This window comes from Girardinichthys multiradiatus, chromosome Y, assembly GCF_021462225.1.
Source record: "Girardinichthys multiradiatus isolate DD_20200921_A chromosome Y, DD_fGirMul_XY1, whole genome shotgun sequence".
NCBI classification, from domain to species: Eukaryota; Metazoa; Chordata; class Actinopteri; order Cyprinodontiformes; family Goodeidae; genus Girardinichthys; species Girardinichthys multiradiatus.
In genome coordinates this window covers 21,359,412-21,376,314 of record NC_061818.1, presented here as the reverse complement: position 1 = coordinate 21,376,314, position 16,903 = coordinate 21,359,412, and positions in this window count along the sequence as shown.

The following is a 16,903-nucleotide window of genomic DNA, read 5'->3' as shown; positions in this document are numbered from 1 at the left end:
TCCCTGTTTATATATCCGGTTCTGCCAATTATTCTTCACTGGTTCCTCAATTCTCCTGGTCATGTTTGTCACGTCAGTCTTCGTGTTCCCTTGCGATTATTTCTGCCTCTGTACCTCCTACATGTGCTTTCGTGGTGCCTGAATTAAAGGATTTGTTTTCAACATGCTGCCGCCCAGTACCTGTCTGCATCTTGGTCCACAACTACCCCAGACTATGACAGTAGGAACCAGCCATAACAAGGACCAAGCAGACAAAGATGTGATAACGCTGTGGGAATATTTCCGATGTAAAGCGGAGGAGAGCTCATGTCTGGGAGCAGAGAAGCGGAAGAAGCAGCGGTCGCCATTTTGGGGCTCGAGATTGGCAATTCCCCTTCCTGGTACCGGCCCGCTCGGCGTTACAGACCTTCTCCATCATCCCACAGTTGGCCACCAACTCCAGAACCCACTTCCTCCCAGTACTTCTGTTCCTCCTTTAGGTGCCTCTGTCCCAGTTCCTGATGGTTGTGCCAACGCCTCCTCCCCTCTTCGGGAGAGTTTGGTCACTGCCTCACACTGTTCCCCTGCATCTCCGGCGTCCTTTCTGGCTTCCAGTTTCCAGTCAGACGCGGTGCAGCGGCCCACAGCTGATCCCGCGGAACGCCCACTCGATGCCTCTGCATCAACCTCTGCAGAGGGTCGGCTCCCAGCTTCCGCCTCTGCCTCTCCGGAGTTCCTGCTCGACACCTCCACTTTTGCTTCCATGGAGGATTGGCTCCATGCCCCGGTTTCAGCAGCAGCTTATTCCGACGCTTCCGCAACTGCTTCCGTGGAGGGTCGACTCCTTGTCTCGGCCTCAGCGACTGCTCAGCCCGACGATTCGGTCTCCGGCTTCACGGAAGCTCAACTCGACGTCCCCGCTTCCACAGTCTCGGGAGCTCAACTCGACGCTTTAGTTTCCGTAGTTCCAGGAGCTCAGTTCGACCCCAGAGCCTCAGCATGCAGCCAAGCTTCCAGAGCCTCAGCATGCAGCCAAGTTTCCAGAGCCTCAGCTTGTTGCCAAGTCCCCAGAGTTTCGAGAGGAGTCCGAGGACGAACCGCCTCTGATCTTAGTTCCAGAGTTTCCAGAGGGGTTCGAGGACGAACCGCCTCTGATCCTAGTTCCAGAGTTCCCAGAGGGGTTCACGGATGAACTGCTTCTGATCCTAGTTCCAGAGTTCCAGAGGGGTTCGAGGACGAACCGCCTCTACTGCCTGTCCCAGAGGGGTTCGAGGATGAATCGACTCTAATTCTAGCTCTAGAGTTTCCAGAGGGGTCCAAGGGTGGACTGCCTATGATCCAGGTTCTAGGGACCACTGACTGTGCTCCAGAAGTGGCCAACTCCCTGCCTAACTACGGGGCGCCGGACTCCACGTCTGACTCCATGCCTGACTACGGGGCGCCGGACTCCACGCCTGACTCTGAGCCACCAGACTTCCAGGCTGACTCTGACTCCAAACCTACTGACTGCGACCAAGATTGCCGACTAGACACCTTAACCGACTCCTTGCTTCCAGAGTTCCAGCTGGGTCCCGGACTTCCAGAGCTTCAGCTCCAGCTATCTGGGTTCTCCTGATCTAAGCGCCGGCCTTCTAGACTCCTGTTCTGCCGCCGCCGACCTCCAGACATGCTGCTCCGAGGGTCCTCCACGCTCTGCCGCAGACTGCCTAGACTCCAGCTTCTTCACTGCAGACCTCCTGACGGGTGAATTCGTGGGTTCACCTTGCCTGGCCTCAGACCTCCTAGACACCAGCTCCTACGCCGCAGATGTCTGGACAGGCCACTTCCTGGGATCCCCTGGTCTCGCCACCGACCTCCAGATTGTCAGCTCCCTTGTTGCTGGCTTCTTCGTCGCCGGTCGGGTGGTTTTGTTTTTTGGACCCTTGCCCTCCTTCGGAGGCCCCCCTCCGCCCGCCCTGGTCTTTGTTTTTTTGACTTATGCTTAGATTTTTAGGTCGTCTGGTATCCAACCTTAGGAGGGGGGTACTGTCAGGATCTGCTATTTTGGTTTTTGTGCCTGTTTACTTGTGACTGTTTTGTATATTCTGTCCCTTTGGTTTATTTACTACATTTCATTATTTCCTCTGTTTTCCTGTGTTCTCCTTTCCCCTTCTCTGTGCCCTACTAGTTCCTCCCCTTGGCCTTAGTTCCCCTTCAGTTATTATTTACTCAGTGTTCGTTTCCCTTTATATTTGTAGTTCTTCCAAGCCTTATTCCTAGTATAGTTCCCCGTGTTAGTCTCTATTGTTTCAGTTCCTTCTGACAGGTTAGCTTTTAGTTATTTGTTTGCCGCTATACTTAGTTCCACTTATTGTTTACGTTTTGGTTTGCATTTATTCTAAGTCATCACTTTCTCTGCTTCCCTCCCAGTTAGTTCAGTCAGTATTTGTTGTGGTTTGTTTTTTACTCTCCCTTTTCTGTTAGTGTTTGTTATCCTTAGATCCTAGTTTCCCTTTGGTTTTCTTATAGCTTTATTTCTCTCATCTCCCTGCGTTCTCTAGTTCATGTCACCATAGTAACCATTCATTCCCTCAGTCTCCACAGCCAGTTCCCGCACCTGTTTCTACTTCTCCTCTGATTACCCTAGCTTCTCCCTCATTGGTCCACTCTCCTCCTCGGCCAATTATTCTTCGCTGGTTCCTCAATTCTCCTGGTCATGTTTGGTACGTCAGTCTTCGTGTTCCCTTGCGATTATTTCTGCATCTGTACCTTCTACGACCTGAATTAAAGGATTTGTTTTCAACATGCTGCCGTCCAGTGCTCGTCTGCATCTTGGACCAAGACGACAGTATGACCGTATACTGTATAGGGTACCTGAAAGTTGTTGAATGTTTTTGCAGTGTCAAACAGGTTTTCTTTCGGAAACGCCCTGTATTTACCTCCATATATCTTTCCATCAACTTTGCCCAGATTCCCTGCTCATGAAAATCATCCTCACAGCATGATACTGCCACCACCTTGTCCATCATATAAACTCCCATTATAATACCTAAATGTTTCTGGTTGAACATGAAGAAATGTGAAAAGGCAGAGGTCAATCAGAGGAAATGTAAGTATTTAATTTGTGTTTCTTTCCTTTTATTCACATTTTCCAATAAAACCCATATTTCAGTTGGATTTACTTGTATTTTGTAGAGCAACAAAATATCTGTCTGTACAGGAGAAAGCTACTTGGATTTCTGGATGATTTGGAAAAGATGAAACACATGGAAGCAGTTTGTGAAGAAAACAAGCTCTGCCAGCTTCTTATTCACCATACCCACCTGCAGTACAGCCGTTGCCATCACATCACAAACATTTCAGTCAGCTTTAGGGAGGAAATGAGAATTTTCACATTGCTCTCAGCACAAAGAGTTAATTGGTTAGTGGTTTTATCAATTCGTCGTTTTTGAATTGAACTTGTATGTAGTCTAAAATGGCATGCACTAAAACAGAATGGGTATTTCAGGTGGGCAGCCAGTTTAAGTTCTGTTGCATCCTCTGCAGTTTCCATAATGGCTTGGGGATTGTTTTAATTAATTAAAATGTTTTAATGCTTTATTGAATAGACTGGGGGTTCGTCTGCAGTAATGTGGTTGCCGTGGTGAAGACAGAGCTGACCCAAAAAGGAAATCCTGACATTTATTGGTCCCTCCATGTTCAGACTCTCACCTATGGTCATGAGATATGGATCATGACTGAAAGAATAAGATCAAGGGTGGGCATAGAAAAAAGGTGAGGAGCACCAACACACTGGGGGAGTATGAAGTAGAGCTGCTGCTCCTCTGCATCGAAAATAGTCAGTTGAGGTGATTTAGGCGCCTGATTATGATACCTTACATTAGAGGTTTTTTTGGCACATCTCACTGGGGGATGACCCAGGACATGCTTGAAGGACTATGTTTCCCTTCTGGCCTGGAAATGGCTTGGGATCCCCCAGACTGAGCTGGAGAGTGTCACTGACAAAAGTCTGGACCTGTTACCTTTGCAACCCGATTTCAGAAGACAGTGGATGGATAGAACGTCTATTGCGAATTAAGCATCTAGCAACACATCTCAATAGAAGTTCTAAACAGATATGTTTTCTTCTTTTGTTTGAAAAAGTTACCATACAAACTGTGGGATTCTAATCAACAATGCTGCAATATCTATGATGTCCACATTAACCACATTTTAAAATAAAAAAGAAGACTATCCTGAGAGTGGCTAAAGAAGGGCTTTTATAGAGATTTAACATAAACAGTTGGCCCTGTCAAGTCTTTTCTTTGAGTCACAATCTTACAAATTGAGAAAGATGTAAATTAAACCATTCAAAGTGAGTCTGTCGTTCTTAAAAACCTCAATATTCCAGCCCACATGTATGCTTCACAAACAGAGTTTTGAAGAATCTAAGCTTTTGAAACTGGTTTTCAAATGCTTTTAACAAAAGCGTCTGGACACCTTCAAAAATGTTAACGCTTTCTGAAAACAACGTATTTTCTGTTAAGAATGAGTTTGCTGAAAGTAATTTTTTTAAGTTAGTTTCAGGAAGGATCATTAAAATTATGGCCTTTTATTCTAAAGAAGACCTAACTAATCCTAGTTGATTTGACTTGTTGTAAACCCAGAGACTGTATCTTAACCTTTCTGAAAATGTGTTTCTATTTTTTGGCATTTTGTGTTAGAATATTGAATTTCTATATTGTTGACATAAATTATTATTGGCTGTAGCTGTAACCTGGTTTAGCAAATGTGCTATACTTAGTTACAGTAACGAGGAGCTGAAGTGGCCGTTCTTAAAGCAGATGGGAGTCTTTGGCCGTAATGCTCCCTCAGTGTCTGTCTCATGTCTTTCTTTCTGGCTCTGAATGAATGCAGCTCAATCCATCACTCTGTGCTGGATGCGTGCGAGGAGGCAAGAGAGTGAGGAAGGAAGGAAGAGAGCTGTCAGGCGCTCTGGCTAAGCATCTAATAGGTTCCCGTTCTGAACTGACATTTGAAGGCTGCAGGAGCATTAGTCTCGAAATGAAAAGACGGATCTGGAGAAAGAGAGAGAGAGACCGGGTATGCAGGAAGCATTCTGCAGTCTTTATCAATGGATCTGTCTTTCCTTTCGCTGTACATGGCCTCATCTCTTCTGTGATCTCCACCCACCCAAGTCCTACGCCTCCTCACGCCGTCTCCTGGCCTCTCGCTATATATCTATTGAGCCCGGGGAGAAAGAGGGGAAGGACGGAGATGAAAGGAGCAAGAAAAGAATAAAGTCAGGGGTTGACCCAGGGAGCACTGAATGAGCATGCGAGGCAGTGCAGGAAGGATGAGAGGAACTGACGAAAAAAAGAGCCAAGGAAGAGATGAGAAGACTCAATGTTAAATATTTAATTTAAGGTATAGGCTGATGGAGATAAATGTGGGAGATTTCATAAGCAGAGATGAACAGAAAGATGGACATAAGACAGAAACATGATGAGACATACAGACAGAAGACAGTTTCCCCAAATTCTCAGTGTCTCTTGTTGTTTGACAGCAATGTCAAGGAATGAGAGGCTTTACCCAGTCTCTTTATGGTGAATTTATCTACTGTAATTTGACAGTAATATTTTCTTCTAGGCTACTTTCAGGGTTCCCATTCAGTCTCTCTAGAGCACAGGTTAATCTATTTAAACTGCTGGAACTCCTGGAACTGAAAGAAGACTGCATTACTGTCTTGGCTTAGGCGAGGTCCAGGAACTGAATGGCTTCTGGAGCTGAACTATACAATGCTATCACTGATATTAGGATAGATTCTGACATCAACTCACCAACCTCCCAACCTTCTAATTACTATTAGCTTTAATAGGGCCAGTCCTCAAAGCCACTGACAGTCTGGTTTGATCAGCCCATTTAATTAACTCCAACAACCTATCATCCACATCTGGACATCAACAGATATCCATATGTTTATATCCTCTCACCTTTCACTTTTCCAGCACATTTTCACATAGACAGAAAACTTTTCGAGGCAATTTCACTCATCAGGTTCTGGGAGGTTGGCACAGCAATAAAAGATAGGTGACCCAGGGGTGGGTGGTGCTACTGACCCTTAACTAATTGTTAACTTTCTCAGTTTTGACTTGCACAACATGCAGTTTCCAAAACTTCAAATATATCTGCCTGTATTGGTGAAAGCGTCCAGCAATAACTGGGGAGAGAAAAAATAAATCGTGAGTCTGGTGTGTTTAGCCATTCAAAATGCTGTGGAAACCATTTGCCGCATTTCAGACTGATAACCTTCAGTAAACTTAAAGTACAAAATACATGTTCAAGTTCTTAAAAGCACTATAATATTAGGATGGAGTGTTTGCTGGTGTTTATTAAAAACATCTGGTCAGCCTGACTCTGACTGGATGTCCAGGGATGTATTTCCAGGCAGTGCACCAGGGAGTGAGGAAATAAAGATTTTGAATCTAAATACTAGAAAAAAGTGCTATTTCCTTACTGCTGAGCATTCCCTCCCAGTAACTGATGATTAAATCCCCAATGAGCTTAATTCATCTGATTGTACCCAGTGAACTAATGTTTACCATTTGCTTCAAATTTAATTGACTGTGACAGTTATTTTCTACATTAGTATTCATACTTGTAACTTACAAATTTAACGTAGAAACAAAACGCACCACAAAACACTGTCCTGAGTCAGACGTAGCAGAAATATCAGACTTTACAAAAGAGTAATGAAAGGTACATCTACTGAAGTTGTCTTGAAATAAAATATCTCATCCTTGTTGAACATCTGAAATATAATGACAAAACAGCTTTACACATTTCTGATGAAGCCATATATACTATACCATGGTTATTAAGTATAATGTAGGACATCCAGAGAGGACTTAAAGTGGCCTTAACTTTGCTCAAAGGACGAGGAACTTCTGTAAAAAAGATGTCCACTTTATACTGGTAAACATTTATATAATATCTTTATGAATCTATTGTTTGGAGATATATTGAACATTTTGGAAAATATTATAGAATCTAGAAACAAAGAAGCACCTAAATAGATGGATAGAAAGGGCATTAGGTTAATGCTAACAGTCTCTTACCTTGAATTATAAAACGCACATTCCTGCGTATATGTGTGTGGTTTGCTTTGGGTGGTCACTGCTCGAACTGTCACATTGATAAAATAAATGTGTTATGCATGCTGATACAGTAAATTGCTGTCTGTAATTTAATGTGTGTGTCTGTGCACCTGTTTGCATTAACAATGAGTTTTGCATATGTATATGCATTTATATTTGGGTGTGTACGAACATACATCCAAATCTGTGCAGGAACCTGTGTGTGGAGATGATAAGCACCTGAGCCCTCAGGCGGCCTTCAGATTTCCCCTCACGTCCTCGGTGAAATCAGCCCAATCACTGCACTGTCATCTGCCTGCCACCAGAGAGAGGCCTGTGCTGCATACTGACAAGCTTATTTGCCTAGCACTGTGTACACACATGCATGCTCACTTGCACGAGCAAGCGTGCGCTCACTTATGCCCTCCAGGCTTTCCACTTTCTCCCAAAATTGACTTCAAATAGAACCACTGTGGGAGACATTTGTTGGATTTTTTTGTGCAATTGAGAAACAGTGCTTCCTCCTTTTTTATGGCCAAATTGAAGTTTTATTTTTTTTCCAGCACTTCACAACCAGATGAATACCTTAACCCCAACTGGATAATCAAATATTACTTATTATGGCTCAGATTGCTTATACAAGTTGCATTAAACATTTATCCAGTGTAGATGGCAAGTGAACCTTTGCATTGATCAAACAACAAAACTTATTACGCTTGTGTTGATAAGTTCAAAAAGGTTTTTCTGCCAGTGTCTGATTAAATAAAATTTTACAGCTGAAATAATCAAAAGTGAACAATCTGCACCATAAAAATCAAGAGTCAACAAAAGTAGGATAGAGCAAAGAAAAAACAAATTCTGCGTTATATCTCGTTTTGTTAGATCTTACCTCAGTCTTTGATACTTTTGGCTACTACACCCTGAAAAAATAAGTTACATTGGTTGTTGGTGGTTTCAGTTTATATTTTACCTTTTCAACAGAAGTTTCATTGTCTGTATAAACCAGACAATGCGCAACACTACAGGTCCTTCTCAAAATATTAGCATATTGTGATAAAGTTCATTATTTTCCATAATGTCATGATGAAAATTTAACATTCATATATTTTAGATTCATTGCACACTAACTGAAATATTTCAGGTCTTTTATTGTCTTAATACGGATGATTTTGGCATACAGCTCATGAAAACCCAAAATTCCTATCTCACAAAATTAGCATATTTCATCCGACCAATAAAAGAAAAGTGTTTTTAATACAAAAAACGTCAACCTTCCAATAATCATGTACAGTTATGCACTCAATACTTGGTCGGGAATCCTTTGGCAGAAATGACTGCTTCAATGCGGCGTGGCATGGAGGCAATCAGCCTGTGGCACTGCTGAGGTCTTATGGAGGCCCAGGATGCTTCGATAGCGGCCTTTAGCTCATCCAGAGTGTTGGGTCTTGAGTCTCTCGACGTTCTCTTCACAATATCCCACAGATTCTCTATGGGGTTCAGGTCAGGAGAGTTGGCAGGCCAATTGAGCACAGTGATACCATGGTCAGTAAACCATTTACCAGTGGTTTTGGCACTGTGAGCAGGTGCCAGGTCGTGCTGAAAAATGAAATCTTCATCTCCATAAAGCTTTTCAGCAGATGGAAGCATGAAGTGCTCCAAAATCTCCTGATAGCTAGCTGCATTGACCCTGCCCTTGATAAAACACAGTGGACCAACACCAGCAGCTGACACGGCACCCCAGACCATCACTGACTGTGGGTACTTGACACTGGACTTCTGGCATTTTGGCATTTCCTTCTCCCCAGTCTTCCTCCAGACTCTGGCACCTTGATTTCCGAATGACATGCAGAATTTGCTTTCATCCGAAAAAAGTACTTTGGACCACTGAGCAACAGTCCAGTGCTGCTTCTCTGTAGCCCAGGTCAGGCGCTTCTGCCGCTGTTTCTGGTTCAAAAGTGGCTTGACCTGGGGAATGCGGCACCTGTAGCCCATTTCCTGCACACGCCTGTGCACGGTGGCTCTGGATGTTTCTACTCCAGACTCAGTCCACTGCTTCCGCAGGTCCCCCAAGGTCTGGAATCGGCCCTTCTCCACAATCTTCCTCAGTGTCCGGTCACCTCTTCTCGTTGTGCAGCGTTTTCTGCCACACTTTTTCCTTCCCACAGACTTCCCACTGAGGTGCCTTGATACAGCACTCTGGGAACAGCCTATTTGTTCAGAAATTTCTTTCTGTGTCTTACCCTCTTGCTTGAGGGTGTCAATAGTGGCCTTCTGGACAGCAGTCAGGTCGGCAGTCTTACCCATGATTGGGGTTTTGAATGATGAACCAGGCTGGGAGTTTTAAAGGCCTCAGTAATCTTTTGCAGGTGTTTAGAGTTAACTCGTAGATTCAGATGATTAGGTTCATAGCTCGTTTAGAGACCCTTTTAATGATATGCTAATTTTGTGAGATAGGAATTTTGGGTTTTCATGAGCTGTATGCCAAAATCATCTGTATTAAGACAATAAAAGACCTGAAATATTTCAGTTATTGTGCAATGAATCTAAAATATATGAATGTTAAATTTTCATCATGACATTATGGAAAATAATTAACTTTATCACAATATGCTAATATTTTGAGAAGGACCTGTATTAGCCTGTTACATGGAGTCCCACATGGTTCTGTTGTGGAGCCACTCTTTTTTTGTTTTATGTCCCCCCTTTTGGACTGATATTTAATGTTTTTAGTAACATCTATTTCCTCATTTATGCTAAAGGTAATGAACTGCACTAGATCGGCACAATATCCTTAATCGTAGTCATCATCACAATACCAATGTGTACAATAATATCACTCTGCATGCCATTATAATTTGTGTTGTAATTATAATTTCTAGGGATATTATAACAATTGCATGTTGTTCTAATATTGTACAGGCCTGTGCTCTGCTGTTCTTGTAAGGAGTGAAAGTTAGTTAACTGCTGATATAATTGCCTTTGAGACAGTAATTAATAAGGTTTTTAAATTATTACCTTCAATTTGTTAAATACAATATTTTAGATCATTGCCCCTGACAGCATGATCCCACAATCAGGCAATAAATGGTATATTTAAGCATAGTTGTTTTAGAAATCTAACTGTTGGGTTTGACAAAACCATGTCTCCATATAATCACTTCTAACAGTTTTGATTGTATGAAGACATGGGTTAGTGTCTGATTACTGTCTTTTTCACTTCACAAAGAACATAGCAAATGGAGGTATATCCATATAGGCATTGGCTGATTTCTAGTTGTAAGTTATGTGACCAATTAAAAAAGTTATATAGACTGTACATAGTAGCTCACCCCTTCCCCCTGTTGCTGCTTGACGTCAGTCAGCTGAGCATAATGGCTGTAGAAAGGGAATTCCTTCAAACGTTTCCCCTCCTTAAAAAAGATGAAGTTGATGTTTGGAAATTTATCTGATAGTGAAAAACACAGTGATGGTTTCAGAAAAAATGCCACTCATCACTTCTCTACGTACCACAGAAAAACGTTTGCTAAACGCTACGAGAATTATTGTGTCTGTCGGTACAAGAAACAGCCCACTCCAGATTTGCTAATTACCTGGCTAATTGGCAAACTAATCTACACTTTTCAGGCTTTTAGCATTACATTTAGAAGAGAAGGATAGGAGAAAACGCTGTATTTTCTTGTTGGCTCTTGCCGACATTACATTTCAATATAATACTCAAGATCAAATGAGGACATTGAACTGCAAAATATCTATAATGCACACAAAAAAATTTTAATGAGTAAATGACATGGTTGATTTCAAGGATTAACTTGAAGCAAATACAACAAATACTGTATATCATTATGTTCATAATCATCACTTAGGCCCAATATGTTGTGTAGTAATGGGGTTAATTGTGGTTGCATTTCTGAGTTTAAGTGGCCATTTTTACAAATGTATTTAAAATTTTTTTACTATTACATTACACCGTTATTTGGACCAATCTCTTTTAGCCCCACACCTACATCCCCTTGACCTAAAACTGTCCTAAAAACCAACACATGGAGACAGATAAGAAGACAGGCATTACAACTGAATGAGCAGATTTGAGAGGAAGCTTCTTGCCTTGTTTGTTCGTGTCTTGCAGTCCACTAACGTGCAAGCTTGAGAATAAGAGAGCATGGAGAATATATTAATTCTGCAAGTGGTTATGTCCGTGTACCTTGCTGAGCTTGTGCGGTGGCAGAAGCCACACAGAGTGCTGCTCTCCTGTCAGTGTGATTAGACGGCTGCACTGACAGAGCAGAGATGGAGAGACCAGAGGGAGGGATAGAAAGCAGCGGAGAGACGGGGAAAGACTTTCAACCGAAGCGGGGGATTTGAGGGAGGGAGTCTTCAAAGAGCATGCGGCCAGGCGGCTGACACGTACAGCATTTCTGCCTCTGTTTTTCAGACGCACTCACCCGAATGTTAACACTCACCCAAGGCAGCAGTGAGGTCATTTTAGCTCCGGTTTACTTTCGGTTTAACATGAGCACAACACTTATCTATGCATACACACAGTTCACCTTGACTCTCCTTCCTCAGCCCAAAAGAGGCCAATGTTAGAGTGTGTCTCAGTGATGGGTGAGAGGTTTTCATGAGAACAGCAACAGCGGCAACCCCCATGTGCTCATTTACATATTCAAGAGCAGGAGTGTGGTTGAATTACAGTGATTGAATGACCTAATCGATAGGGTGGACTTAATGGATGGATGCAAGGAAGGACAGACAGAGGAGAATGAAGATGAGGGAGACGTGGGTGAGAGGAAGAGGGGAGTGTCAGCTGACGGGGATGCGGAGTGCAGATGATGCAATAGAGCAGCATTTGGTGTATGAATTTAAATCTGTATGTGTGTCCTCCCTTTTTCAGACAATCCATTTCCCTCCAGGGACGCAAAAACAGCCAGAAATGGCTCATGATAGTTTGCGTGTTTGTGTTCATGTATGTGTGGCTTCAGAAATGGCCACACATTTTACTGTTGAAGCCGTCACTGCTTCTGCTCAAGCCCCATATAAAGATGCCTTACGCTTGATATCTATGTTTAAAACTCTTATTTTGCTGTAGGAAAAATGTAGCTCTTCTATTACCTGTTGTGTAGATATAGGAAATCTAAGGGGTGCAATGGGTGCTGCTGCGCCCCCTTGTGGGTTATAGATGACAAAAGTAGACAAAATGCAAACAAATCAACAGATATTTAAATCAACATAACGAGTGCTGTGTAAGGTTATATTTCTATGTCGAAGCATCTGTATATACATTTTGGGCTTAACTTTAATTAATAATTTGCTTTCAAAATGTCAAACCTTTAAACAGATTGCAATTTAAGCTATTTTAAATTGGACTTTTGTGCAATTTTTTCCAAGCAGCGTGTCACAAACGCACAATTTGAATTTACTTTGTTGAATCTTTAAAAATACCAACAACAATATGGTTTTAGCACCAACACGGTGGGTTTCAAAGTGGGTTTTCCTGCTAAACCAGTACAACTTTAAGAGGCAGTTCTTCGCTGGTTTTCCACAGCAACAGGACCAGCAAAATGATCTGTTGTTTGATCCTCGCTCTATTTTATTTTGACTTTTTGTACAGGATTACAGTGGCAGCAGCACTGCAAACGGGCTTCACACACGAGCAGGAATTCTTAACAGCGAACAGTGATGTTAAACATAGTTAGCACTTATGAACAGATTTAGTTAAGCTCCATGCATGCACACATAACTTGGGCTATTTCAAAATGAGACACAGCGAGTGCATGTTAGTGATTTGGTCCTAAATATGGCGGATTAAAAGCAAAACTGTCTCGGGAGTTTTAAGTATGGCTCTTTTAGTTGGTTGTTGATCTCCATGAGCCTGCTTTTAACACACAATTAGTGATAAGTTAGCACCAGCGTTTTGGGGCCTGAGTTAATGCTTTTAGTGGCGAAAGCAGAAACAAATTTTGCTCAGCAAGCACTAGCATCAGTTTAGCATTGCTCTGTGTTTAGTGGAAAAATCCATCAAAGAGGTCCTGGCTAAAAATGTGGCATGCACGATCAGCTGAAGGATTACCCCAGGACCTGGGTGAGGTCTGTGCTGAATTTGTCCCACTAGTCCAATATTCTTATTTTTGAAGCAAAGGCTGGACAATGAGCTGTCACAATAGGCTACAAGGAGAGGGGAGAAGATATGTGAGAAAGCAAATCCAAGGAAAGCTGTGAAAAAAACCTTCAGAAAGCCAGAGGAACCCTTGGAAAATTGCAAGAAAGTCTAACTCCTTAAAAGAGGATCATAAACAAAACAGAATGGTGGTTTAAAACTTCTGCACATTAATATCATTCTCTTGAATTGTCAAACATTAAAGAACCAAAATTGCATGTCATTATGTTATTAAACATATTTTTTTCTGATTGCCTTTGACTCTCTCTTACTGACCACACAGATTCACTGGATATGCAACAGCCTATTTTCTGAAAGGCAGCCTTTACTCTGCTCGGCTGTGTCTGAAAGCCCAAGATTATCTAAGCATCAGTAAGCCACCGAGGAAGTGGATCAATCACGGTTTTATTATGATGAGTGCGTTTGGGTGGCTGCGCAGAAAAGTAAATGGTGCTACATTATGCAGTGCAATAACTTTTCATAACGGAAAGGCAGCTGCAAGAGGAGAGCAGCACAATGAGATGTTTACAAAAACATAACGGGGAGGATGCTGACTATGTGAATTTGGTGGTTTATGGAGGTGTGTGAAGCTTGCAAGAGCACAATGTTGAGATGCTGTGTTAGGACCAAAACAATTGCATCTTTGTTTGCTGGTGCATTGGTGATGCGTTTTCTTTAATCTCTTTCTAAATTCACACCCAGAGGTTTGATTTGGTGCAGTGGCGAAAGCTGGACTGAAAGAGAGGCTGTAATCAGCAGCTGCTGTGACAATGGAGCCCCGGTGGTCAAAGGGACAGAGGAGTGCGATGGATGGTGGAGGATTCAGAGTGAGATGGGGGTAGGGAGTGAAGTCTGCTGGGGGAATCAGTGATGGGGAAAATGGATGGAGGCGAGGGGAGAAAGGGTGGTAGGGGAGGAGTTGGGGTGGGCGGCTCTAACAGCCCGAAGACACAGCTGGCTGCAGACATCGAAGGACATAGACACCGAGAGAGTGAGACAGACTGAAGTAGTGAGGGTGATGGAGGTAGCGCGGGGTGCAAAGATGATAAAAATAGAGGGGGAAGAGAGAGAGAGAGGTTTCTCATCAACGCAAGAGATGAGGAACAGTTCTTATTCTCTTGTATGCATTCAGCATCTGGTTGCCCACTGTACTGGACATGTACGCTCATGCACACACAGACAAACACAGGGATGCTACAGCCATGCATGTCAATGAAATGTCAATGAGACAACGGTAGCTTTGTATTATTAATGAACATTAATGACGAGACACAGATAAGAGGCAGATGGGTAAAACAGCAGGAAATTCAGATTTCTGCTGTTCCAAACATTTATGCCAAGATGATTAGAAGATTTAAAAAATATATGAATGTAGAAGGTCATTAGATGTTTCTCACCCTTCGAAAGCGAAGAAACAATTTTTCAGGAAACCTTGTATTTCTAATGTGATCACATCAAAATATATTTCCTCTGAGAGATACACAGAGAAATCAACCAGAAACTGTCGATTTTCAGCTTGAAAAGCCTGAGGGACAACCAGCTGGTCAGAAAATAAAAACTACAAGCCAAATGCACCCTGTGTACGTGCTACCAGATCGTGCTAACAGCAACACCCTTTGGTGTGGATGTGGTTGCTGCAGGTAGAAATGTTATCTGTTTTGAGTGTCAGTGAGATCTTTAAAATGGGGTCAGAGAAAGAATAGAAAAATTACGAACTATTTAAAAGGAAATTGCGATCTCTACGACATGTCTCTATTCATTTAGGCTGTGAGAGAGTGAGGATAACAGGAAGGCTAAACAGAGTAAACAAAGGTGTTCTTTATCCTTTTGAGCTTTCAACCCGTAACTAACTTTATCTTAAAAATGTTGGCTTGTCCTTTGGCAGAGTTAAAGTAGGCATTCAATAATTGCTAATTTAAGATGCTAAAAGCAAATTAAAATGTTTACGCTGTAAAATAAAAGTAAAACCCTGTTTTTCAGCAATGCCTCTCACACAGTGTGATGTCACCCCGGCTCTTAATCTAAAAAAACAAAACAAAACTAATGATGAATATTGCCTATAGTTGGTATTGCTAGGACAAACATTTCCAAAAAACTGAGAAATCAGCCACACAATTCTGATTGCTTTATCTCTATTTACTACATTCCCCAAATGCCCTGGATCCTCTAACCAACGCACCTTAACTGTTAACCGTGACAATGACGTTATGCAAAATAAGTATATTTAGAAGGAGAAGGGGAATGTGGACTTGTAAATTTCACTAAGATGGGAACGGGTAATTGTGGATTGTGCTAGAGTGATATGAGCAGAGTATGATGGAGAATGAAAAAGAGCAGACCCAATAACGAGGCGTGATATTCTGAAGGTGAGCATGTTAAAAAGGGGAGAAGATTGGTGTTAGAACAGCAGATGCAAGCTGAAGATAGAAAAAAGCAGGAGGGGGTAAAACAGTGAGGAAGTGGCAGAAGGGGAAGGAACGGATGGGAGGAGGTGTGGTGTAAGATGTTGTTGGAGCGAAACAGAGACACACTGCGAGAAACAGAGGCATCTGTGCACACCAGGAGAGCAGAGGAGAGCATAAAAGGTTAAAAATAAGGGAGCTGGGGAGAAAACATTGGACCATGGAAGAGGCAGAGAGAAACAATGGACGATTGAAGCTCTAAAGGAGAAGATAAAATTGATTAGAAATATCGTTTATTGTCCCACAGTGGGTTAATTCAGGTGAACCAGCAGCAAAGTGAAAGGCAAATGGAAGAATGAAGATACACACAAGTAAAAATATATCCAAAAAAATAGAGACGGTACAGTAAGGGAGAAATTTAGAACAAAACAAAAAAGAATACTGTACAGTCATTACAAATAAAATACTCTGATTAAGACAAATGTACAACTGAGTAAGGTGATTTAAAAATGTACAATAGGGACATGTATATTGTTGCATAAAAAACACCAGACTACAAGAAACAGAAAAACTGTGCAAATAACAGCAAGGATGTAAACACTTACTGAAGTTGTCGGGAACAGTGAAGGTTATAAAGGAAGTGAAATGCAGATGACTCAAAAAAGAGAAAGGAATAAGTCAGAAAGGTGGAAGCAGATTGCCACAAGGAAAGATGGATCTGTTACAGCGTGGAAAGAGAAAATGCAGAAAGGGAGAGGTGCAGGAAAGACGGTTACATGAGGAACAGTCAGAAGGAGTCCTATTTGTCTCCAAGGTGAGACTTTACAACCTACCTTACTCCCTCCTTTTAAACAGTGAGCAAGGAAAGTCTACTTCTTACAGATCCACAGAGCCTAGAGGGTGCCAGGTGAGGAAATAAAAATGAAACTTGTTTCCTGAGCTTCAGAAAGCAAACCAACGGATCTCCAATAACACTGACATCTATTTGAAGCAGATGTTGTGCTGAGCAGTGATTTTAGTTTGAAGCTGATAAGGTAGAAACAGCGGTCAACATAACACTGTTAAAAACAGAGTTCATATGACATTGTGAGTACAGTAGCAAAAATGAAAACCATAATATAAGGTATAACAGCTGTAAAATAAAATAAAAGTATGTTAGCCCTCTTTCAGCCCACTTTTTTCACTTCAATTTTATTGAAGTGACTTTTAACCGTGAGAAGGGATACCATGGAAAATTCTGGTGGTCATAACTTTTGTAAATCTTGATATGCCTT